The following is a 25,653-nucleotide window of genomic DNA, read 5'->3' on the forward strand; positions in this document are numbered from 1 at the left end:
CAGCAGATGGCTTAAACTTTACTGTTGATGCTCACTGATTGTAACAGTCACCCAATCAATATGTATGTTGCTTTATCTGGATGGTACTTCCCTGTAAAATGACTATACACTTCATTAAGAAACTGCTACTCCAGAGAAGACTGAGAACACATGTCTCTGTACACATGGGCGATCGTTCTCTGTCCCTCCAGATCTGAGAATAAAAGATGAAGGAGGTAAAACTATGCTGCGTCCCTGAGTGTTTTGTTTCGACTGAGGGGAGAACAGGACGTCAATATTGGTGAAGTCAGCAGGATCCAAACAAACAGTTACAATCAGACGGTGTCAGCAGCCGTCAGGAACATCAGGTCTCGAGACGGACAAACCCACAAGGTAAGATTTTAAACCTTGGTCCCTCACGACATTCCTGTGTGCTGGGTAGGATCCCCACGTTCAATCGTTCCCTATTCTGTGGATTCCTCAAACAGTAATTAGTTCAGTTAAGAGACAGAGTTTCGCAAGTACACTGACAAACAGAGATTCACATCCTCTGCACTGCATTGGATGGTGGGTGTAACGGAGGTTCTGTGCGATACTAAGGTTACAGTCTCCTGGGTTGGGTTTGATTGAGGTTCAGGTCTTCTGCGCAGTATTGGGGTTCAAGTCCCCTGGGTGGGTAACTGAGGTTTGAGCTCGGTGTTTAAGCGAGGTTCGAGCACTCTGTGTTTAAATTGAGGCTCGAGTTCTTTATGCTTAAGTGGGGTTCAAGCCCCCGTGAGGAGTAAAGTGAGAAAGTTTCCTAGTGGCAAAATTTGAAGTTCTGCAAGTCTTTGTTCTTGGGGGGGGGGGGGGGGGGGGGGGGGGGGGGGGGCGGGAAGAAGAGATTGGCTTGGATTGCAGCACCATGTGGTCCATTGGAAGGGCTTTCTCTTTTTATTAGTCTAATTTCGCAGAAAGGATACAAAAAAAAGAGGAACGCTGAAATTAAAATTGTGCATGTTGAGAGCGTTTGATGTTCAAACATTTTGATTTGTTAAAATAAGCATTTAGAAAATGCTTTTTAAGTAACAGTTTTGCCTTGTTTGAATCAGAATCTCAATTCAATGTGTTTTGTGGGCTATGTAACAGGGCAAATTTTGCTTTAACATTAAAATTGTACAACATTACGTCCTTTTTTAAAACGATCAAACTGGTAATCTTACAACAAACTGACTGAGTGCCTTGAGCCCCTGATTTGTCTGAAATTCTACAGTGCCTGTTTTAAAAAAAAACTGAGTCAGTGTCATGCTTTAGCCAGACGAGTGAATTATAGTAAAACATCTTTGCTGCTGTGTTTTTAATGCAGTGTTCACAAAGAGCACATTTTGAGTTTGATGTTTTGTTAAGACTTCAGAGAATATTAGAACGGGAGGCTGAACTGTTTCAGTTCTGTCAATTATTGTTCAGATTTCATTGCATCTGCAATATGAAGGAGGCCAAAGAATGTTCATCTCTACCAAAATTGTCACACTAAGTCCGACTGTTTTATTTGGAAAGTTTCATTTGGAGAACATATATTTTAAAACACTCAGCATTTGTTCCCCACGAATGTTTGAAATTTAAATCTGAATTGAAACTGCCACTTCAATTGCAACAGCACAGTAAATTTTTTTTGGTTTTCTTGGTGTTCTGGATTTTGGAAATACTTTTCCTGACAGCTTTCACATGAGCCAAGTCTCAATTCATTAAAGAAAAATAATAATTGAATAACAGGAATGAGGTACTCAACAGTTTGTTTTTAGGACCATTGATTGTTTATAATTGACTGAATTGTTTAGGCAGGAAAAATTTACAAGGTTATGGATTGTATAAAACTTGTCACAAACAGTGAATGGAGTAACAGACTCCAAAACAACTGAGAATGTTGAAACAGGCAGACAAAATTTGTGTCATTAAATGTGCGACCCCCTTCATGCTGATAACCATCTTGGTAAAAGTCTTCGAGGAGAAAGTGAGGACTGCAGATGCTGGAGATCAGAGCTGAAAATGTGTTGCTGGAAAAGCGCAGCAGGTCAGGCTAAGTTCCTGAAGAAGGGCTTATGTCCAAAACGTCGAATCTCCTGTTCCTTGGATGCTGCCTGACCTGCTGCGTTTTTCCAGCAACCATTTTGGTAAGGAAGGAATGAGGGGGGAAATGCAAAGATACTTTCAGCAGCTAACATCATCTCTAGACTTTCTCCATTCACAGGTAAAGCATGCCTTCAAATCACAGCCCACCCCTCCACAACCTGATCCAACGAATTCAATCAGCTACCCAGTCATGAGCATGAAAAGTAAAACAACTAACAACAGTGAAGAGGAGGTTGGTTTGCTTTTTGACAGAAGCCTTTCAATGGACATTAAACCACGGGACCTTTACCTTCTCTTTCGATCATTTAAGGGGTATGAAGGTTCACTGATCAAGCTAACATCACAGTTAGCTTTGTTACATTTAACAGCAGAGCAGGAACAGAAGCAGCAAAGAATGCTGCATTCACCTAGTCTGCAGCTACTGAATTGTATACTCAGATGTGCCGGTAATCCTCCATCTGAAGCATCTCCGCAAGGATGGAAGTCTCACTAGTTTTGTAAAGCATTTAACTGCCCTTATCCAAGAATTCAGATTTCTCACAGGAGTGATGCAGAAGGACAGACAATTTTCTTTTCAGGTTGGACTTTAGTAAAGGAGATTTTGGAAAACTGGCTAGTTTCTACTCGACTTGGAGGTGATAGCGATCAATAAGGACTGCGGATTTAAGAACTTTACTGGTGATTTTTCTCCCCCCCCCCCCCCAACAGGGAGGATTTTTCAAACTCTATTTATTGTAACAGACTGGTAATTTTTGTTATTATACTCATTGTATGTTGTGTGCAATAACTTGCTTAAATACTGGCTGTCAGAGTCTTATGAAAGCTGGTAGTGCCATCTAGGTGGTTATCATGAAATGATAAAAGGAGGGAATGAGAACGTATATAGGGTAGAAGCAGGCAGGAAAAGAGTCAAGTTTGAGTTTTGTGAAACAAGAGGTGCAGCTGAGCAGGACTCCGATCGGATAAGAACTTGCAGTTAACAATGGGGTGCTAGAGACAATACTAGGTTAACAAGATGAAAAGCATTCATTATGTGAAGCTAGTTAAAGTTAAGAACATTCATTATGTAACAGCAGATTTGCTATTAACACTTGCTGATTGTAACAGTCACCCACTCAATATATAATTTGCCTTACCTGGATACTCCTCCCTGTAAAATAGCTACACAATTCATTAAGTAACTGCTGTTCAAGAGAGAAGACCGTGAACTCATGCCTCTGTGCACATGGGTGATCATTCTCTCTCCCTCCAGCGCCCGGGATAATGACGAAGGAGGTAAACCTACACTGTCTCTGAGCATCTTGCTTCGAGGGAGTTGGGAACGGGACAACAATACTTAGCGTCTTATCGTTCACAGTGACGCATCAGCTAATCAGGCTCTACAGCAACCTCAACAGCTTGCTTCACATTAAGCCACTCTTGAAAAAGTGACTTGGTTTTGTCACTACATAGTAATAAAGTTCAATACCTTAAAAGCGATCAGTTTCGGGAGACAAAAATGCAAAACAAAGGAGAGAACATTAAACTGATTTTAACAAATATTTAGGTACAGAGAACATCTGTACGGATTTCACACTCTCAAGAATAGTTAGCCACAAAAATCTGATCACCACAGACAAACATTATACCAAATGAAAATTTGTAAGAAAGTCGTACAAGGAAACAATTTCTTGCTTCTGACATTAAAACATTTATCTACAGAGGATAAATAATTTTTGTGTTAACTGCTTCACATTCATCGCCACAGACACATCCCGAAGCTTTTCAAGCCTACTGAAATAGCCAATTCATACAAGCCAACCACTGAAACTACTTGACTTCTTCCTGCATTCCATTAATCATACAAGCATGAAATTTCTACCCGCATGACTTTTTTTTTTCCAAAATCAAATGAATGAAATTTAAAGAAAAATCATATAAAAAGATGACTTAACTAAAATCTCTACTCAATCCAAAATAGCCAAGTGACAAGCTTCAATAATGCACATCATTCCCTCCACTAATGAAAATAAACCTAACCTTAACCAAAGCACAAATTAGAAAATTTGCCACCAAATTGTAGGATCAAGTGCATCACTGTTAACTCTGGCCAAAGTCAACAGAGCAACATCAATATCTCTGGAGAAAAAAACTTCCACATATATAGCAACTTTTATCATCATAAAAATCGAAGTCCTTAAAAGCTATTACTTCTGAAGTACAGTCACACGTCGAACGTAAGCAGAAATATAAGAAACACCGAAAGAATCCAGATATTGGAAACAACTATTCCATGTCTATTTATCAGTGATAGTACTCTAAATTTTAAATGTTACTGGTAAGGAACACACTGTTTAATTTTTACATGATTATCACTGTAACAGTCTACTCCTCCATTTAAGAAAGGAAGCAGCTCATTAATAAAGCTGACACAGCCATCCTGAAAGATCAAAGTTCAATCCTGACCAAATGATTTGCTGGGAAGTATAAGCAACTCGAAACAAGACAGTGTTCAGACATGAGCTGAAAATGTGTTGCTGGTAAAGCGCAGCAAGTCAGGCAGCATCCAAGGAACAGGAAATTCGACATTTTGGGCATATGCCCTTCATCAGGCTTATGCCCGAAATGTCGAATTTCCTGTTCCTTGGATGCTGCCTGACCTGCTGCGCTTTTCCAGCAACACATTTTCAGCTCTGATCTCCAGCATCTGCAGACCTCACTTTCTCCTCGAAGTGTCCAGACATGTTCTACCACAGCAATCCAAAGAAACATTAGCCAAATTTGAAGAACAGCTAAAATGGAAAAAAATTACATCTAAATGATGGCAAGTGATATTGGTTTATTCCATTGGAACCATCAAGCAACACTTTTCCAAACAACTTCAAACTGTAATGTACTCAGCCCAGGTACAAAACCAGCATCTTACTAAAATATCATTAATCTTCCAACCTTTTTCCCAGTAGGCCAGGATATAGCAATAAGAAAATGTGTGGAGTTACATTTCCTTACATAATGGGAGTGCTATGAATATCCGGAAGACCCAAAAGCAGAGCTTAACCATTCAGCACAGTGAATCTGCTATGCTATTCACTCAGGTCATGGATAATCTGATAATCCTCAACTTCACCTTTCTGCCTTCGCCATATAATTCTTGATTGAAAAAAATGCCTTTCTCCATTTCACTAAAACAATGCATCCTCTACAGCCCTTCTGCTGTATAAAATTTCATACAGTCACTACCTTCAGGAAAAGAAAGTCCTCGTAATGTGTCTTAACTGGGCAACCGTGAAACACAGATTGTCTCCTCCAGTCCAGGAATCGCCCACAACCTTTGGGCGGCATGGTGGCTTAGTGGTTAGCACTGCTGCCTCACAGCACCAGGGTCCCAGGTTCGATTCCAGCCCTGGGATACGGTCTGTGTGGAGTTTGCACATTCCTCCCATGTCTGCATGGGTTTCCTCCAGGTGCTCCGGTTTCCTCCCACAGTACAAAGATGTGCAGGTCAGGTAAATTGCCCATAGTGTCAGGGGTGAACGTAGGGTAGGGGAATGGGTCTGGGTGGGTTACCCTTCAGAGGGTCGGTGTGAACTTGTTGGGCTGAAGAGCCTGTTTCCACACTGTATGTAATCTCATCTAAACCTCTCAACTACTGTGAATTCCCTCAATAATCTTGTATATTTCAATTAAGTCACCTGTCATTTTCAAAACTTCAAGACCCAACTAATGAACAAATCATCATAAGCCTCTCCATGTAATCAATCATCTGAGCTGTCCTCAATACCAATATATCTTTTCTTAGACACAGGGACCACAACGGTTCACAGTATTCTCAGTGCAATGTACCTGTAATTTTAGCAAAACTTGCCTATTTTTATCCCCCATTCCCTTGGAAATAATGGCAAACATTCAATTTGTCTTCAATTTTACCTGCTTAACTGGGGTGTTCATTTTTTGTCATTTATGCATGAGGACTCCCAAATCCCTCTGATTTGCAGCCTTCTGCAATATTTTCCATTTAAATAATGTTCAGCTACTCTATTCTTCCTGCCAAATATAATCTCAGGCTTTCCCACATTATATTGGAGTTGCCAAATATTTGCCCACTCACTCCACCTGTATATATTTCTGTGTAGACTCAGTCACCTTTCCAGCTATTTTCATCACCTAAGTAATTAATATATTGTAAATAATTGTGGTCTCAGTACTGATCATGTGATACTAATAGTTACAGGTCATCATACTGAAAATGCTCCACTTAATCCAACTGTGTATTCTGTAATTAGCCAATTCCTTATGCTAATACACTATGGTATCTCCAACACATTTGGTTATTTACTAAGTTAAGAGCTTATTATGTGGTAACTTATCAAAACCTTCCAAAATCCAAATATTACAAACAGCTTCCCCTTGATCTACTCTGCTTGTTAACAAAGTACCCTAATAAACGTGCTTTGCATAATTTCTACTTCAGTAAATCATGCTGACTCCATTTGATTTTCTTAGGTTTTTCGCAATGCTCTGCTCTTCATGACATTTTCCCAACAACAGATGTGAAGCTAACTAGCCTACAACGTTTTGTCTCCTTACCACTTTGCAAAAAAAGGTGTTGCACTGGCACTTTTCCCAATCGTTCAGCACTTTTCCAAAATATAATGCAATCTTTAACCTCCCATTCCCTCAAACACTTCTTTCTTGTTGGCATTTATCTTTGTTTTAAGCCATGTAACATCTTTTACATGGTTTCTCAACCATCTTTGCGCTTAACTTTTTACCCCCGTCCACTTCAGCTAGCTCTGCCCTCATGCGTTTCAAATTACCCTTTTTAAGCACAACACAGCTGTTTCTGACTTACATTCCTTAATCTCAAACTGAATGCTAAATTCAACCATGCTCTGGTCAGTTTTCTAGTGAATCTTTTACTCTTAAAACCATTTATTAAATCTGCCCCATTACACATCAGATCCATAGCATATTGTTCTAAGAAACTGTCCGGAACAAACATACATACATACATACATACATACATACACACACACACACACACATTACCAACAAAGCTACCAAACCACCCTTTCCTTCCTGCCTGCCCTTTTGAAAAGTCATAAGTCTCTTAATAGTTAGCTCCGAGCTTTGATCTCCTTTCATTCATGCTTCCACAATGGCTACACATTCATACTTATTTAGTTATATTAGTGATATTCATTCACAGCTTGTGGGTGTTGCTGGCAAGGCCAGAGCGCATTTATTGCAAGCATTTAATAATAGAAAAAGCAAAGTATAGTTGAACATTGATGTTGTCACCTTCTATCAATTTGTCATTGATCCATTACCTCAATACCTTCTCCTTCCACTATGGCTTTGACAGCAGATTCTTGCTTGGAAAACTTATTCAGCACATCAGTCAGATTCCCTACCTACATGTAGAAGTCTTCTTTGTGGACCCTGAAACAAGTTTTCAGGTTAATCGTTAACCTTTTGCAATGTATATTTTCACAACACATTGGAGAAGTGTGCTCAAAATAAAAGAAATATACAAAGCACCCAAATGAAATCACTGGGGTGGGGGGAAGAGAACACATGGGTGGCATGAAAAGCTGGAAACACAGCTTCTCTTCATTCACAAGAGCTGTTGAGTTGGTTCTTGCTGATCTGAAAGCTTTTCCTCAACTTTTCTTTTTCCAAATACTACTATTGATGTGCAAGACGCACATAGTAAATGGTTTGCTTATGAAAGGTCTCAGACTTATCCAATTCAAAGTCACAACTTGGAGCATCTGAAGGACGGTTAATCTGCTTTACTTAGGTTTAAACAGGTTTCTGATCTGACAAAACTTCTACCTTACCTCATAGCCCAAGCTGTTCAACTAACTGACAAATATTCACAGAGACGTCAACAAGCAGAGTCATAGAGATGTACAGCATGGAAACAGACCCTTCGGTCCAACCCGTCCATGCTGACCAGATATCCCAACCCAATCTGGACCCACCTGCCAACAGCCAGCCCACATCCCTCCGAACACTTCCTATTTGGATCACCATCCCAATGTCTTTTAAATGTTGCAATTGTACTAGCCTCCACCACTTCCGCTGGCTGCTCATTCCATACACGATCCACCCTCAGTGAAAAGGTTGCCCCTTAGCTCTCTCTTATAGCTTTCCTCTCTCACCCTAAACCTATGCCCTCTAGTTCTGGACCCCCCACCCACCACCACCCCAGGAAAGACTGTCGATATAGCCTATCCAAGCCCCTCAATTTTGTAAACTTCTGTAAGGTCACCCCTCAGCCTCTGACGCTCCAGGGAAAAACAGCCCCAGCCTGTTCAGCCTCTCCCTATAGCTCAAATCCTCCAACCCTGGCAACATCCTTGTAAATCTTTTCTGAACCCTTTCAGGTTTCACAACATCTTTCCAATACGAAGGAGACCAGAATTGCACGCAATATTCCAACAGTGGCCTAACCAATGTCCTGTACAGCCACAACATGACCTCCCAACTTCTGTATTCAATACTCTGAACAATAAAGGAAAGCATACCGTACGCCTTCTTCACTATCCTATCTACCTGCGACTCCACTTTCAAGGAACTATGAACCTGCACTCTAAGGTCTCTTTGTTCAGTTACACTCCCTAGGACCTTACCATTAAGTGCATAAATTCTGCTAAGATTTGCTTTCCCAAAATGCAGCACCTCACATTTATCTGAATTAAACTCCATCTGCCACTCTTAGCCCATTGGCCCATCTGATCCAGATCCTGTTATAACCTTCTTTGCTGTCCACTACACCCCCAATTTTGGAGTCATCAGCAAACTTACTAACTATACCTCTTATGCTCACATCCAAATCATTTATATAAATGACGAAAAGTTGTCGACCCAGCACCAAACCTTGGGGAACTCCACTGGTCACAGACCTCCAGTCTGAAAACAACCCTCGACCATCACCCTCTGCCTTCTACCTTTGAGCCAGTTCTGTATCCAAATGGCTAGTTCTCTCTGTATCCGTGAGATCTAACCTTGCTAACAGTCCACAAAGCTTTGCTTCAACTGAGGGAGGGAAAAACGGGACAACACCTTATTTAATCAGGATTGTAACAATTTTCTCAGATCAAAAAATGAATAATTCCTTGTGGAGCTGGAAATATAGAAACTTATCCTTTATAACTTCATAATTTCCTCATCTAGCCTCTACATTAGATGTAGATTGATGTAGTAAACATAAACTACAGAATACTTTTAAAGTTATGCACCTATCTGAAATGTCCTTGCAAGGTTTCCATCCATAAATTTCTGTAGTTGGACGACACCCAGTCAATGACACTCTACTGTTTCTTAATCTACACTAGATTGCATCCTTGAACCCAACCATCAGCACATATTTTCCTTCAAAAACTGCAACCCCTCCTTTTCACTTTTTAAGCCAAATCTCCATTATAGCAAGAATATCACATTGTCTTCATCAGTGCACCAAGCTTTCTTACCAGACTTTATGAAATCAAATACATGTACTATAAGCCTAACTTAAACTTTAGTCTATTTCTTGTTACTCTGACCCTACATAATACCTTACTTACTTTAGTGCAATCTCTCTGCCCCAACACCATTGTGCAGCAGGTTTCACCTTTCTAAAGAGAAATCTTTGTTTCTATCCTCTGCCAAGTTACTTTGAAGTAACATATTAGTTTGGAGAAATTGGAAATCTCATTAGACAGACACGACTGGTAGACTGTTTAATCTGAAGGTCAGGGAAGGGTGAGGTTAAGAAGGTGGGACTTCCATGGCGACCTCAGCCATTGCAAGAATTGAACCCATACTGCTGGTATCACTCTGCATCAAACCAGCCAACTGAGCTAAACGATTCCTCAATTAAGTAGAGCATGATGCAAAGCTTATACTTAATATTACACACTGGCACCATTTCTTTACAGTTAAGAGGCAACCACATATGTGGGGATTTGGTGCCACATGTATACTAAATAAAGAAAAGAATTAAATTCACATTCCTTTAAAAAAAAATTACATGTGCTTTAATGGCAAATGATGATAGTTTCATGGTTACCCTTCCTGAAACTGGCTTTATATTTCAACTTACTCCAACTGCCGTTAGCCTGGATGACTTTATCACTGTGCCACCACTTGTTCCAGTTGCATTATGTTACAGGCTCAAAGTTCTAGGGGCATTAGAGAATATATGGCTAATCACAAAACTGTCGATTTCCACACTTCAATCATTTGCTTCCTATCAATACAAGAGATTACACCCCAATGCCAAATGATCGGGTTCACTCAAACATATTCTAGGTGTAAGTTACTTTATTCAAGGTGCAAAAATTTTGCATTTTTTCCAAAATTAAACAAAAGCTTTGATCCACTGAGGTATGTCAACACACCCAAACAACAGATCAGAACAACAAATCTTCTGTCCAGTACAAGAATGGGTATACAGGAATTTTATCACTATCGTGGTATAGATCTATCAACTGATAAAAAAGATTTCCCTCCTTATTTATGACTAGAACTTAAATATATCACCACAATCATAATGTCTTAGGTGTGAGGGGTCTTCCAAGGCAGTTGTGGACTCACCATTTGAGCACCACTAATTTTGCTGCGCTGAACTATTGCCCTTTAGGCAAGATGCTGAACTGGGATCATGTTTTCCCTCCTGTTTTCTGCTTGCATGATCTTATATCAAAATTAGTTGATGTGCCTGTTTGTGTAAATATGTATGATAAAAGTAATTCACCAATTATGAAGTAAGTTGGAAAATCCTCAAAACATAAAAGAGGCATTTCTTAAGTGAATGATCGTGTGAGAGTATCTGTGCAGGTGTTGCTGCGCCTGCACCTGTGTGTGTGCCTACCTGTCACGCAGGGGGACCAGCAGCGAGGAAACAAAATTAAAATCATTAGGCATTGTACTTGTGCAACATACTTGATACCATATGAGACTGAAGTAATCATTCAGTCCATCAGATATGCTCCATGGTGTAGAGATTTTGATAATCCTCAAGTTCACATCCGCATTTTCTTTATAAACCTTGATTTCCTTACTGATTGAATAACCTAGCTTCAACAGCTCTCCACAGTAAAGAATTCACTGGTCAGAACAAAATTCTTTTCCATCTCTTCATTAAAAGTGACCAACATTGTGACATTAAGCCTCCCACATTGCACCTGCCAAGTCATAGAGATATAGAGCATAGAAACAGACCCCTCTGTCCAACTCATCCATATCGATCTGATATCCTATATAAATCTAGTCCTATTTGCCAGCATTTTATCCATATCCCTCTAATCTCTTCCTAATTATATACCCATCCAGACACCTTTTAAATGTTGTAATTGTACTAGCCTCCATCACTTCCGCTGGCAGCTCATTCCATACATGCACCACTCTCTGCATGATAAAGGTGCCACTTAGATCCCTTTCACATGTTTCCCCTCTAACCTGAAACCCCCATGCCAGGAAGAAGAACTTGCCTGTTTATGCCTCTATCCATGCCTCTCATGATTTTATAAACCTATCCAAGGTCACCTCTCTGCCACCAACACTCCAAAGAAAACAGCCTCAGCCTATTCACCCTCTCCCTGTAGCTCAAATCCTCCAACCCTGGCAACATCCTTGAATATCTTTTCTGAATCCTATCAGGTTTCACATCATCCTTCATATGGTAAGGAGACCAGAATTGCTCGCAGAATTCCAAAAGTGGCCAAACCAACGATTGGTACAGCCGCAACATGATCTCGCAAGTCCTACACTCAATATTCCTGATTAGTTAAAGAAAACATGCCAAACACCACATTCACTATGCTATCTACCTTCAACTCTACTTTCAAGGAACTATGAACCTGCACTCCAAGGTTTCTGAGCCTTGATTTTTTTAAAACAAAGTGCTGTTTTCCACAGTAAGCTTGCAATGATCTCTTTTGAAGAAACCAGTCCAACTATGTCCACAAAAATTGAAATTATTTTTACAATCCTTCAAAACCTACGTCGATCAAACAATGTCAAACATAAAATGTCTTTGTAACATTCTCTTCAATGTGTAATCAACCTTCAACACAGACTGTGCCATCTCCTTCCAACTTATTTCCCTTTATCCAACTCAATGCAACTGCCCTTAATTGAATTCACTGTTACTTTTACATTTGTAACTAGAGTTTCCAGTAATGGTTTCTCTGCTCTCCTAGAACTGATCTTTCCAGAGCATCCCTACCCCACAGACTTGGAGTTTTATCCTTGATATCCTGCTCTTCCTCATCTATATATTGCTCCTTGGGAAAAGCATCCCAATATCTGGGTCAAAGTGAGTGCCACATGTGCATCGATTGATTATATCACATCTATACCAATTCTGTTAAAATGTCTACTGCCTCTATTGTTAGAGGGTTGATTAAGTCTCGGACCAGCCATATTTTTCCAATTAAATCTGATAAACCTGGATACTAATTCTTCACTGTTCACTATCTTGGGTTGGACCAGACAATTCAAAATGCTGACTTCTCATTAATTCTGAGTTTCTGATTATTTCTCTTCCCCACTGTAAAAGCCTTTCATCTTTAGTATTGCCTCCCTCTTGCCCGACCTCTTATGTATATGCTGCTGAAACTTGCACTCATGTTTTTAGAATGATTGTTATTGTAATGTCAATGATGTGCTGGGCATCCTCCTATATTCACGTTTTGTCAACCTGCACTAATTGCTTTATCCATATTAGTTCTTGCTCATTCATCACCCTTGTTAGATAATCCCTTGTGATGAAGGATCATTTGTTTTAATGCTAAAACGGAATCCTTAGGTAATTGAAAAATCACATGTGGCCTGCACATTAGGCAAGTAGTGGATGAGCAAATGAGAGGGTGGTATGCACAGGTTGTCTGTTGATGCCAACAGCACGCTGAAGTTGTGCAATGAGATGTGAGGAACACAGATCTTTCCCAGTTGCTTTCCCTCCACTTATGGATGGTCTTAAGCCAGGGTTTCTCAGATATTGTTGGGTAATTTTTCAAGGAGGCTTATACCCTATATACATCCTCTTGAGAATGTATATAGGATATAAGCAGGCAGGGAAAGAATTAAGTTCTGAGTTGTGAAACAAGAGGTTCAGCTGAGCATGACTCAGACCAGATAAGAACCTACAGTTAACAATGGAGTAGTGGAGGCAAGGGTAATGGGTTAACAAGGTGGAAAAGCATTCATTATGTAGAGCCATTTAACTAGGAGGTAGCATTCAGTATGTAACATCATTATGTGAAGCCAATCATTCATTGTTTAACAGCAGATTGCTTAATCTTTACTATTGACACTCACTGATTATAACAGTCACCCAATCAATATGTATGTTACCTTATCTGGATGCTCCTCCCTGTAAAATGACTATATACTTCATTAAGAAACTGTGATTCCAAAGAAGACTGAGAACACATGTCTCCGTGGGCAATCGTTCTCTCTCCCTCCTAGGCCTGGAATAAAGATGAAGGAGGTAAAACTATATTGTGTCGCCAAGCGTGGGGGGAAAATGGGACGACACTTGTCCCTCCTTGGATTTGCTTGCAATTGCCAAAGCTGACCAACATTGATGACTTCAATCAAACCAATTTAAAGAAAGATGTTGCCTAAGTACCATCAGAACATTACCTGCCTCACCAGGGGCCCAAACCCTTTAGACCACTGCTACACCACTGTCAAAGATGCCTTCCCCTCCATTCCCCGCCCTCCTTTCGGAAACTCCGGCCATAATGCCGGGTTTTTTCTCCCGGCATACAGGCAAAATCTCAAGCAGGAGACCCCCTCGTGAATACAGGTCCAGTGGTGGTCAGAGGGAGAAGATCAACTCCGGTGCTGTCTGGAATCGGCTGATTGGGCCATGTTCAAACAGTTCACAGGAAGAGTATGCCACCACTGTCACAGACTTTATCAGCAAGTGTGTGGAGGACTGCATACCAAAGGAAGTCAATCCGGGTGTTCCCCAACCGGAAGTACAGACCTGCTAAAAATCAGACACGAGACCTTCAAATGAGGAGACCCACTCAAATATAAGAAATCCAAGCATGACTTTCGCAGAGCCATTAAGACAGCCAAGGATCATTACCAATCGAAACTAGAGACCCAGACAGACACCTTGCAACTATGGCAAAGACTGAACAAGTTCTAAAAAGAGACACGTAAGAAAGCAGATGATGACATCCCTCCCATATCATTTCAAAGCCTCTATGCTCGCTTTGGGCAGATTTTCAGCGGAGAGAAACACCTATTCTGACAAGTCCTGACAAACCTATCCCAACAGCCAGAGGTCAGATCAGTTTTCCTTCATGTGAATCCAAGGAAAGCTATGGGACCACACGGAGTACCAGGCCATGCATTCAGAATATGCACAGATCAACTGGCAGAGGTCTTCGCAGACATCTTCCCTGCAGCAGGCCACTATCCTTGCCTGTTTCAAGAGGGCCAGCATCATCCCTGTGCCTAATGTGGCCCATGCAGCATATCTCAATGACTACCGGCCAGTGGCCCTACTTTTGGTCGTCATGAAGTGCTTTGAAAGTCTGGTCATGGCATTAATCAACTTCATCCTCCCCACTACTCTTGACTCATTCCAATTTGCCTATCAGACCAACAAATGTGCATCAGATGCCATAGCACTTGTCCTTCACTCCTCCCTAGAACATCTTGACACCAAGAATAGCTACCTAAGAATCCTACTCATTCACTACAGTTCAGCCTTCAACACTATTATTCCCTTGAGACTGATTACTAAGCTTAATGATCTCAGACTAAGCCCCACTCTCTGCAACTGGATCCTCAGTTTCCTAACCCACAGGCCACAATCAGTGAAGATTGCGGACACTATGTCATCCTCACTAACACTCAACACTGGAGTCCCCTAAGGATGCGTACTTAGCCCCCTAATGTATTCACTATATACCCATGACTGCGTCACCAAATGCCATTTACAAGTTCACTGATGACACCACCATAGTCGGTTGAATCTCAGATGGCGACGAAACAGACTACAGACAGGTGGTCTAACATCTGGAAAAATGGTGCAGTGAGAACAACCCAGCTCTCAATGCCAGCAAAACCAAGGAACTCATTATTGACTTTCGACAGACATACTCATGCCCCTCTGCACATTAACACCACAAAGGTGGAATGAGTGGAAAGTGTCAAGCTCCTGGGAGTGGTCATTCATGACAAGCTTTCTTGGACTCTGTAACCAGTCTGTCCACTTGAAAAGGCCCAACAACGCCTCTTTTTCCTCAGGCAGCTGAGAAAATTTGGCATGACTGCAAATACCTTTGCCAACTTTTATAAGTGCGCCGTCAAGAGCATTCTGTCTGGATGTATCACCATCTGATATGACAACTGTACCATTCAAGTTCGGAGACAGGTACAGAGTGGTGAACTTGGCCTGGAGAATCCCAAAGGCCAACCTCCCATATACAGAATCCATTTACCAGGCCCGCTGTCAAGAAAGGCCACCAGCATTCTCAAAGATCCATCCCACCCTGGCAATACTTTTCTACATCGGGGAGAAGGTACAGAAGCCTGAACACGCACCAGCTGTTTTCGAAACAGTTTCTACCCGACTGTTGTTGAATACTGAATGGACTCAAATTCTTAGCATTCGCCTATACCTGTGTTTTTGCTTTTGCCACTGTTTACCTATTATTTACTTAGCTATGCTACTTAACTCTGATCTGTCTGCATTGCTCGCAAGACTAAGCTTTTCACTGTGCCTCAGTATACACGACAACAAATTTATTCCAATTCAACACAACTTAGTCCTCCAATGCTTGAAACTTAAAATTTGTATTTTGCATAAGTCATTAAAGAATTGAAATTAGCTCTTCCCTTAAATAAAACAGGCAGAGAGAAAGAATAGCAAGAAAATCATGATGGATGTTATAAAACACAAGTTTCACATTTGCCAAAGTATTGTGTTCAATTCTGCATATCACATTTTAGGGCAGAATGCGGCAGCTCTGGAGAGAATGGTCACAGGATGAGGGGCAGCATTTATGCAGAGAATGGAAACGTGGATGTTGATCTTATCACATTTCTTCTTAACGTTCTTTTTGAGAAGTATTACAAGTCATTAAGTGGGTGGATCTGGGAGACAGAAGTTTTGCTGTTGTGGGGTACATACATTTACTGTAAAGCTTGTCTCATTATCATCCTATTTTGGTCCTGTGTCATGCCATTTGTCATTTTTGTTCTTTCTCCCTCCCACATCCCAAACCCTCCAGCTTCAGGTTCAGTTTTGCACAGCATAAAAGCTTTGCATCTCAACCAAAACTACACAGTTGCATATATAAATAATCAAGTGTATCCTGGGGCATTATGGAAAAGGTAGGGAAGAAATTGCAGGTCTCCGAATGAAGATATTTGTATCACTGACAACCATGGTCGAGGTGCTGGAAGACAGGAGGATGGCTAATATTGTACTATTATTTAAGAAACGCTGCAAGGAAAAGGCAGGGAACAACAGACCAGTCAGTCTAACATCAGTTGTGGTGAAGTTGTTGGTCAGAGTTCTGAGAAACAAGATCTACATGCATTTTGTAAGGCAAGACCGATTTGGGACAGTCACCATGGCTTTGTGTGTGGGAAATAATGTCTCACCAATTTGATTGAATTTTTATTGAAGAGGTGATCAAGATGATAGATGAAGTTGTCTACACTGACTTCAGCAAAGCCTTTGACAAGGTTCCACATCGTAGACTGATTAATAAGGTTAGATCACATGAGATCCAGGGAGACCAAGTCAATTGGATACAAAATTGGCTCGACAGTAGGAGACAGATGCTGGTAGAAAGCGGCTTGTGACCACCAGTGTGCTGCAAGGATTGGTGCTCGGTGCACTGTTATTCATCATTTCTATGGAGGATTTGGAAGAGAATATTGGAGGTATAGTTAGTAAGTTTGCGGATGATACCAAAATTGGTGGCATATTGAACAGAAGACTAGTGGACTGAGGAATGGCAGATGGCGTTTGAGGTGGGGTGGGGGGGGGGGGGGGGGGGGGGGGGGAGGAGAGGGAGTCGAGGTTCAAATTCCCAGGAGGAAATAGCACCAATAATCTGTTCAGGTCTATCCACATTGATCCTCTAGTCAAGCACATCAAAGCTTCTACGCTCTCAAAAGGCTAAGAGAAATCTGCATGTCTACATTGGTGCAATCTCTAAAAATTGGTCAGAGCCAGTGTGGTATCGCAACTGCTGTGCTCAAGACCGCAAGAAATCAAGAGTTGTGAACCCAGCCAAGTCCATGAAAACCAGCATTCCTTCCATTAACTCATCTACAGTTTCCGCTGCTTTTGGAAAGTCACCAACATAATCAAATACCCCTCCCTCCCCAGTTGTACTCGCTTCCATCAGGCAGAAGATGCACAAGTTTGAAAACACATACCAACAGACTCAAGAACACCTTCTTCCCCACTATTCTCAGACTTATGAATGGATCTCCCAGATATTAAGAGTTGATCTCTCTCTACACCTTCTCTGTAGGTGTAACACTATATTCTGCATTCTGTTCAATTACCCCAATGCCCTTATGTAAGGTATGATTGGCCCAAATAGCACAAAAAGAACACGTTTTACTGTTATAGAACATAAAAATAAATCAAATTAAAATTTTGGTAAGACAAACCAGTGCAGGACTTGCGCAGTTAATGGTAAGATTCTGGGAAGTGCAGGTACATAGTTCCTTGAAAATAGTGTAAAAGGTCTACAGGGTTGAGAATGTGGGGTTTGGCACGCTTGCCTTCATTGGTCAGAGCACTCTGTAAGAGTCAGGTCATCATGTTACAACATACAAGACATTGGTGAGGTCACATTTGGAATATTGTGTACAATTCTGATCACCCTGCTAGGAAGGATGTTATTAAACTGGAAAGATGCAATAGAAGACTTACAAGGATGCTACGCAGAATAGATGTGTTAGCAAGCTTCGAGAAGATTTGTAGCTCAGGTTGAGATGCTGGATGTAGGTTTGCTTGCTAAGCTAGAAGACGTGTATTATAAGAAGCAGCTGGATCAGCTTGGGTATTTTTCCCCTGGAGCACATGGGACTAAGGGGTAATCTTACATGAGTTTATAAAATCATGAGGAGCATCGATAAGGTGAATAAACAAGACCTGGTTCCCAGATTAGCGAGTCCAAAACCAGAAGGCACAGGTTTCCAGTCAGAGGGGAAAGATTTAAAAGGGAGCTGAGAACCAACATTTTTCCCCACAGAGGGGAAACAAGGTACCAGACAAAGTGGTAGAGGGAGGTACAATTACAACATTTAAAAGACATTTGGACAGGTACACAGGTAGGAAATGTTTAGAGGGATATGGGCCAAACACAGGCAAATGGAACTAGTTCAGTTTAGGAAACCTGGTCAGCATGGACAAACTGGGCTGAAGGGCTGTTTCTGTGCTGTACAACTAAGTGGTTTGATGACTCTCGAAGTCATTCATATATGTTTATTAATCGCAATCTCAGCATTGATTTTTGTGGCACTCCACTAGATACAGATTGCCATTCTCTTAATACCCCCTTATCCCAACACTGTCTTGTATTATTGAACCAATTCTCTATCCATGTTGATCTATTACCTCCAACACTGTTGGCGCATATCTTGTTAAATGGCCTCGTGTGGACCTTATCAAAGCCTCCAAAAATCCAGTTATAATACACTCGCTGCTTCCCATTTATCTATACTGCTTGCTACCACCTCAAAGAATTCCAGCACATTTGTTATACAACACTGCCCTTTCATGAAGCTATGCCAATTCTGTTTAATAATTTTTTTCTCAATGGTCTGTCATTACATTCATTACAATTGACTCTAACATTTTCCCAATAACTGATGTTAAGTGACCTATAGTTACCTGCTTTGTCTGCTTCCCTATTTAAACAAAAGTGTTACAGTGGCAGTTTTTTTAAAACCTATGCAACTTTTCCAGATTCTAAGAATTCCTAAGATTATTGCCAGCACATCCACAAACACTGTAGCTACTTCTTTAATATCCTAGTATGCACCCCATCAGATCTAGAGAACTTACCAGTCTTTTAACTTCATTTGCTTGCATAGCAGTTTTTTTCTAGTGATAGTCTTTATTTTCTTCTTTTGTCCCTTGATCATTGAGTAATTTTGGAAAGTTTGTGTTTTCTGCTGTGAAGATTGATGTAAAGTTATGATTAACTACTGAGATTTCCTGGTTCCCCATTATTTCCCCAATACTGTTCTCTAAGGGGTCTTTGTTGAATTTGGATTCCCACTTGCTTTTTACACATTTAAAGAAGCTCTTGCTGTTCTGTCTTGACATCAATTGCAGGTCTACCCTAAATGCGTAAGTGTTGGGGTAAAGGGGTACTTATAGGATAGCAACCTGTACCTAGTGGAGTGCCACAGAGATTAGTGCTGTGATGAGTATTAATATATAGGAATTATATGGATGAGGAAAGTGAATATACTATACCAAATTTATGAATGATAAGAATATATCCAAAGGCAAGTGGCAAGGATGATACAAAAATCTGTTGCAAAGTATTGACAGATTATGTTGGCAATAACTTCGAATCAAGAAAATGTGAGGTTATACATTTTAGTAGGAAGAGCTTAATATTATTTAAATGGAGAAAGAATGCAGAAAGGTACAGAAGAGGGATTTGAGAGTCCGTGTCCACGAATGATGAATGACATCTACGTTCATCGAATAACAGGAAAGGCACATGGAAATTTGGCCTTAATTTCACAGGGAATGGAGTTGAATAGTTTGGCTAAAACTATTCAAGGGACTAATCAGATTATAGTTGGAATACAGCGAATATTGTTAGCCCCTTATCTAAGGAAAGATATACTGACTTTGGGAAAGCAAAGCAAAGTTGAGAAAACTTTCACTAGACTGATACCAGCTGTAGAGGTACTATGAGGAGGCAGAATAGGTTGGTCTGGTTCTCAATGGAATACATAAGAAAGAGGTGACCTTGCTGAAACATTCAAGATTCTTCAAGAGCATGACAAGATAGATAGGAAATGATCATTTCCCTTTTGAAAGTGCCCAGGACCAGACAGCATAATAACAGGACAATTAGTTACATATTTAAGACACAGATGATGAGGAATTTCTTGTAAGGTTAGCAAACCTCTGGAATTCTTCATCACAGGGGACCGTTGAGGCAAGATAAGTAAGGATACTGAGAGTGGAGACAGACGGAATAGAGGATTATCACGTCAGCCATGATCTCAGTCTATGATAGAGCAGACTCAATGGGCTGAATTACATACGTTTACTCCTAAATTTTAGGGTTTCGTGGACAAAGTTTTGATAGATCTTTCCAGTAATGAATTTCAAAGAATCATATTTTAAAACTTTGTCTCATCTCAATCCCAAATGACCAACATTTATTTTGAGACCGTGGATTCTACATTCCCCAACTGGAAGAAATATTTTCAGCATCTATCCTGACAAGCCTCATAAGAATGTACGTTTGAATTAGATTACACAGCATCGTTTTGCTTTCCATGGAATACAAGCAGTGTCATTAAATTTCTTCTCATTATACAATCCTCTCATCCAAGGACTCAATTGCATAAATATTCGTTGTACTCCCTCCAAAGTAACTAAATTCTTTAATGCAAGTGCAGAGTGCTGGGAAAACTCAGACATGGCCTCGTCTGTGAACCGAGAAATTGAGGTAACATTGCAGCTCAAAGCATTAATGCTGTTTTTCTCTCTCTACAGATGCTACCAGATCGGTTAAGTTTCTCAAGTGATGTTTGAGATTTTGAACATCTGCAATGGTGTTTTATTTCGACTAAACCCTTTATTCACGAAGGAGAGTAAACCTGTTGGGAGTACCTGCAGCCACACCAATGGTCTATAAATTAAGACTTCTTTATTGTTCTGTGCAATCTCTTTGCATCAGCAGCTAACATACCATTTGCTTCCTTAATTGCTGTATACCTGTGCAGTAACATGGTTTGTGCAAAAGAACATCTAAGTACTTCCAAATATACATTTTCCTCATCTTGTAGCATGTTAAAAAGTTCTGTGCTTTTACATATTACTTACCAAAGTGGACAAGTTCACAATATATCTGCACATGTTTTACAGTATAAAATAAGACTGTAGAAAAAATAACTAAGAAATAATACTGTTGGGAAACATTATGCTGTGTTAAATCACCTTCAATGGGATGAATGAGAAAATGATGTTTCTAATTTGTAGCTGTGTTAATGATGAAAAAAGATTAAGAATTAACATTCCCATATAAAATTGGCCATGCTAAATTGAAGAGGTAAATGTAGGGAAATGGGTCTGGGCGGGTTGTGCTTCGGCAGGTCGGTGAGGACTTGTTGGGCCAAAGGGCCTGTTTCCACACTAAGTAATCTAATCTAATCTGGTAAACTGGCATCACCCGTCAAAAGAAACAGTAACACAATGTCGGAACCAAAATATTTAAAGGCGTAAATTGGGAGAACTATCTTGAGAATGGGCAGAATCAGGAACACTGCACCTGAAAAGGTAATAGAAGTTGTATTTATAAATATCTTTAAAAGGGAGATAGACAGGTACTCTAGAAATAACAGTGAGCACAACTTCCCTTTCAAAGCTCCAAAGGCTCAATGAGCTAAACGGTGTCTGTCCTGTACTGCAGATTTCGGATTCAAAAAGGTGAAGAAGAACAAAAAATACCTAACCATGATCAGGTCAAATTCAAATTATTCAAATTAATGTTTCTCATTCACATCCCACTCTCACATCACAGCTCCATGACGCAATCACCCCTGCTGACTCACTTAAGGAAAACATGACAAGATGAACATGACAATTCAGCAGGCTTCAGCTTTTCTAACTCATGGCATTTTAGAACAATGACGTACATTATTTTAGGTGTTTTTCAGTTCAATACTTCATATATTTTTCGTACAAACAAAAGATTTTTACGCTGAACAATGATTTAAAACTGAACAGTCTACTTGAATGAAACACACAAATTAACACACTGACATTTTTCTGAACACAGCATTACAATCAACTTTTGTTTTCAAAGTGTCTTTTTAATGGAAATCTGCCAAATTCACATTTCTCTTGCAACAACAATAAGCATGAGTACTTTTGCAATCTGGCCACCATACAATCACAACTGAAAATTGTACATTAATTAACAAATCACAAAAGCACCTCTGTAAAAGAAAAATAAATTCCCCTTGAACACAAACCACTGTGAGCAACTTTTTCAACTACATACGCTGATTATGCATTAATCGCCATCAAATGTCTACCGTACTATAACCAGACCAGAACAATTAGAATAACATGATGCTCTAACGTACATAATTCAAGTGGGAAAAAAAACTTGTTTGCTATCGAACACCAGACCTGAAGAAATTCAGGGAATGAAAATCTAACTGTAAATGGTTTTCAAAGAGGGGAGAAGAGCAGTGCTAGAACAGCCTTGTAGAATGAAGAGTCAAAAGTGGGTATTTCATCCTGAGATGAGAGGATACAACATTAAAACTGGGTATTTAGAGGAATAGAGGACAAATACTCAATGTGGTTGTTGGGCTCAGGAGAATCATGCCCTTGGAGGGACTTGATCACAGAAAAAGGTTCCTGAAATTTATATGTAGATAAAAAGGCATGCAATGAATGTTGGTGAGAACACTAACAGGAAAGCAGAATTTGGAACTCAGTTAACACAATTCACTTCCAGGAACACAAACTATCTTTTTTGGATAGCAAACATATTGCCCCTACTGCATTTTTGTTTAATCAGAACAAACTGATTTAATTTAGAGAAAAGAAAGAGAACTTTTACCAACCTATGCTTTGAACCCTCTCAATCAAATTGTATTGCAATGACATTCTAATGAAGCACCATTTACTAATTCAATGTCACACTGCTTTGAAAAGGAGTTAGCACTGAAGGAAAATTTGGCAGCTAATTTGCAGAGCAAGATCCCTCAATTAGCAATGAAATGATGCACCATTCAATAGTTTACAATACTATTGATGAACAATTGATGATCAGAAGATCCGGGAAACTGCCTACTCTTCCTTGAAGTGTCACGGGATATTCGACAATCATTTCAGACAGTAAATAGGGTCTTGACTTCCTGCCTCATCCATCAGCCAACATTGTCTTTGGACTGGTGCTGAACATACACATCTACGACTTAGGTGAGTCTTACCCAGACTTAATCTGGCACAATCAGATGTATAAAATACAAGTCAGATATCAAAACGCCCCAACACTGTACAGCCTGGAGCAGATTTTTGCTGGACTTGTTTTGATTTTAGTTTGAATTCTTTGAGCTTTCTATCAGCAATGCTTTATTTCTAAGCAGACCTTGCCACAAAGATTCAAGTTTTCACCAGTATTTCAACTCTACAGATTTTAAAATACCATCTGACCATCAAATTCCAATCACAATCACATTTCCTGGTGAAGTCAAAGTATCAGTTTGGTATAGAACATTTTCAGAGGTCTAAGTATTGAAAACAAAGGAATGTTAAAGATATTTTTGGAAGGATTCCTCTACTGAGATCAACTGAAAGTCACTGGAGATCCAAGCCTAAAATGTGCACTGGGAGATAAAAAGGTTAATCACGGGCAATTGACATTTCCTTTATTGAAGGTGACAGTGGCAACAAAATCTAAATAAAACTCTCTTCGCTTGACCAGAATAACATACATTAGAGTACATAGTGTTCTCAAAATATTCATCAAGCCACTTAAATAACTGTCATTAATTTGTTCAGTGATGTTGTCGATTGCTGTTAACAGATGTAACAGTTCCTAACAGTGCAAATTAGTGCAGTGTCACAATTTGGCATGTTGAAATTGGGCATAGAATCTCACACCTGTACACATCAGGTTAAAGTTTGACTTTATCAGTCACAAAACTTAACAACTGCAGTTTTTAGAATTAAAATAGTCAGACACAGTTTAAACACAGTTTAAAAAGAATGGTATTACTGAGGTCTGAGAAGTTAAACACTGTCCATTCTTTGCACAAAAAGTACATTAAATAAAAATTATTTTCAGAATATATAAGGTTTTAAATGATTGAGTTGTACATATTACAAGTCCAACATTTTATATTTTTGGCAGACATCACCCAAATCACGATTTTGCACAAGAAAACTCTTCTTTTCCACTGATGTGACAACAGCAAATGAAAATAAGGAAACCACAATGTATAACTAAAGACTGGGAATCAAAGCTGACATGAACTGTGCATCATGCACTGGCTAAATAAACCCAAACTAAACGTCTCAGTAAAATGTCTCCAAATCACTGAAATAGCACAACTGTCATATATACCTGAAAACGACAGGCTTAACATTTCTAATTCCTGCTACATTGCTGTGCCCTGTGGCTGACACTTGGGTATGCAACATACGCTTTAACACATTCAGTGCAGTAACGCTGTCAAAAAGGGCCCATCTTCCTCTCTGACCTAGTAGCACCTTGTTTTAAAGGGACCCCAATAAAACAAATTCGAACAACGTTTCAAATAAGTGTCAGGCCGCTTGGGTTGGCGGGGGAAGAAAGCATAGAAATAAGTGGCTGATAAATTAGAATGAAAGTCAAGACAAACCTCTCCCCGATCTCTCCCTCCCTCTGTTACCCAGGACACTCTTGTTGCTGAGAAGCCGCTACCGCCGCCGCTTGGGCTTACAGTCCCCTCCTTTCTGGGGAAGGGGCGGGTGTTATAGGGAAGGGAGGGGGAAAGAATGGTGGAGGTAGTGTGAAAGAAAATAATAAATAAATCTCCAGTACGGGAATTCAGAATCACCTCATTCCGCCTCCCCCGAGCAGCCTGCCGCCCCTTCGATGTGAGTGACTATTCGGGATTAAACGGGTGTCTCTGACCTGCCCCCTCCCCACCTTTCCTCCTCTCACTCGGTCTTTTCCCCCCTCTTTTTTTTATTTCACAAAATGGCGCGCACTACAAACCTGCGCAACAGCAAACACCTCCTCGGCGCCGCCTTTTTTCAAACCCGCTTTACACCTCCTTGCGCTGCTCGCCAGCCCGACTTCTCCGGCCGCTCCGACCATTCAACTTTCTCCTCCCGCTCTCCGAATCTCCCGATCTCGCCTTCGGAGGGAGGAGGATGGGGGGGGGGGGGGAAAAAATCAGAACGGAGGAGAAGGGTAGGGAAGGTTGTGGTAGTGGTCAGGAGAGGGTGGGTGGGTGAGGGGTAAGGAGGGGATAAGGTTGAGAGAGGAAAAAAAAATACCCCCTCCCCGCGGGTAAAAAAAAATTCCGAGGCGGGAAAGCCCTGAAAAAATTTTTTTCTCTCTCTTCTCTCTCCTCTTAACAACAAAATGGCGGCGGACGGAGCGCGTTGCTATGGGGACTGTCAATCACAGCGGGTGCCCCGGATGAGCCCCTGACGTCAGCAAGGGGATAGGCGGGGCCTGCCGCCGCTGAGGATGTTGCCGACCGCAATGCCCCGGATGCTGCCCTGATTAATGGGGCGTGGCTTGTTGCCACGGGAAACCGTCAATCACAAATCTCCACTCTCTCCGGACCCAGGGCCCAAATCACCCAGAACTGCAGAAACATCGTGCTGTAAAG

At 40.6% G+C, this 25,653-nt stretch overlaps 1 protein-coding gene across 2 annotated transcripts in view; it reads right to left on the bottom strand.

Annotated features, from left to right (window-relative positions):
• LOC132821176 (dual specificity tyrosine-phosphorylation-regulated kinase 1A) overlaps positions 1 to 25,421 on the bottom strand; it is a 119,812-nt gene extending 94,391 nt beyond the window's left edge. The window contains exon 1 of one of the 2 annotated variants that reach the window (XM_060833809.1): positions 25,029 to 25,421. The gene's annotated coding sequence lies outside the window, so the exon portion shown is untranslated. The remainder of the gene's footprint in view (positions 1 to 25,028) is intronic. The other variant, XM_060833808.1, reaches the window with a different exon arrangement.
• Positions 25,422 to 25,653: the final 232 nt, after the last annotated feature.

The sequence above is a fragment of the Hemiscyllium ocellatum genome, chromosome 12 (genome assembly GCF_020745735.1).
Source record: "Hemiscyllium ocellatum isolate sHemOce1 chromosome 12, sHemOce1.pat.X.cur, whole genome shotgun sequence".
Classification (NCBI taxonomy): Eukaryota; Metazoa; Chordata; class Chondrichthyes; order Orectolobiformes; family Hemiscylliidae; genus Hemiscyllium; species Hemiscyllium ocellatum.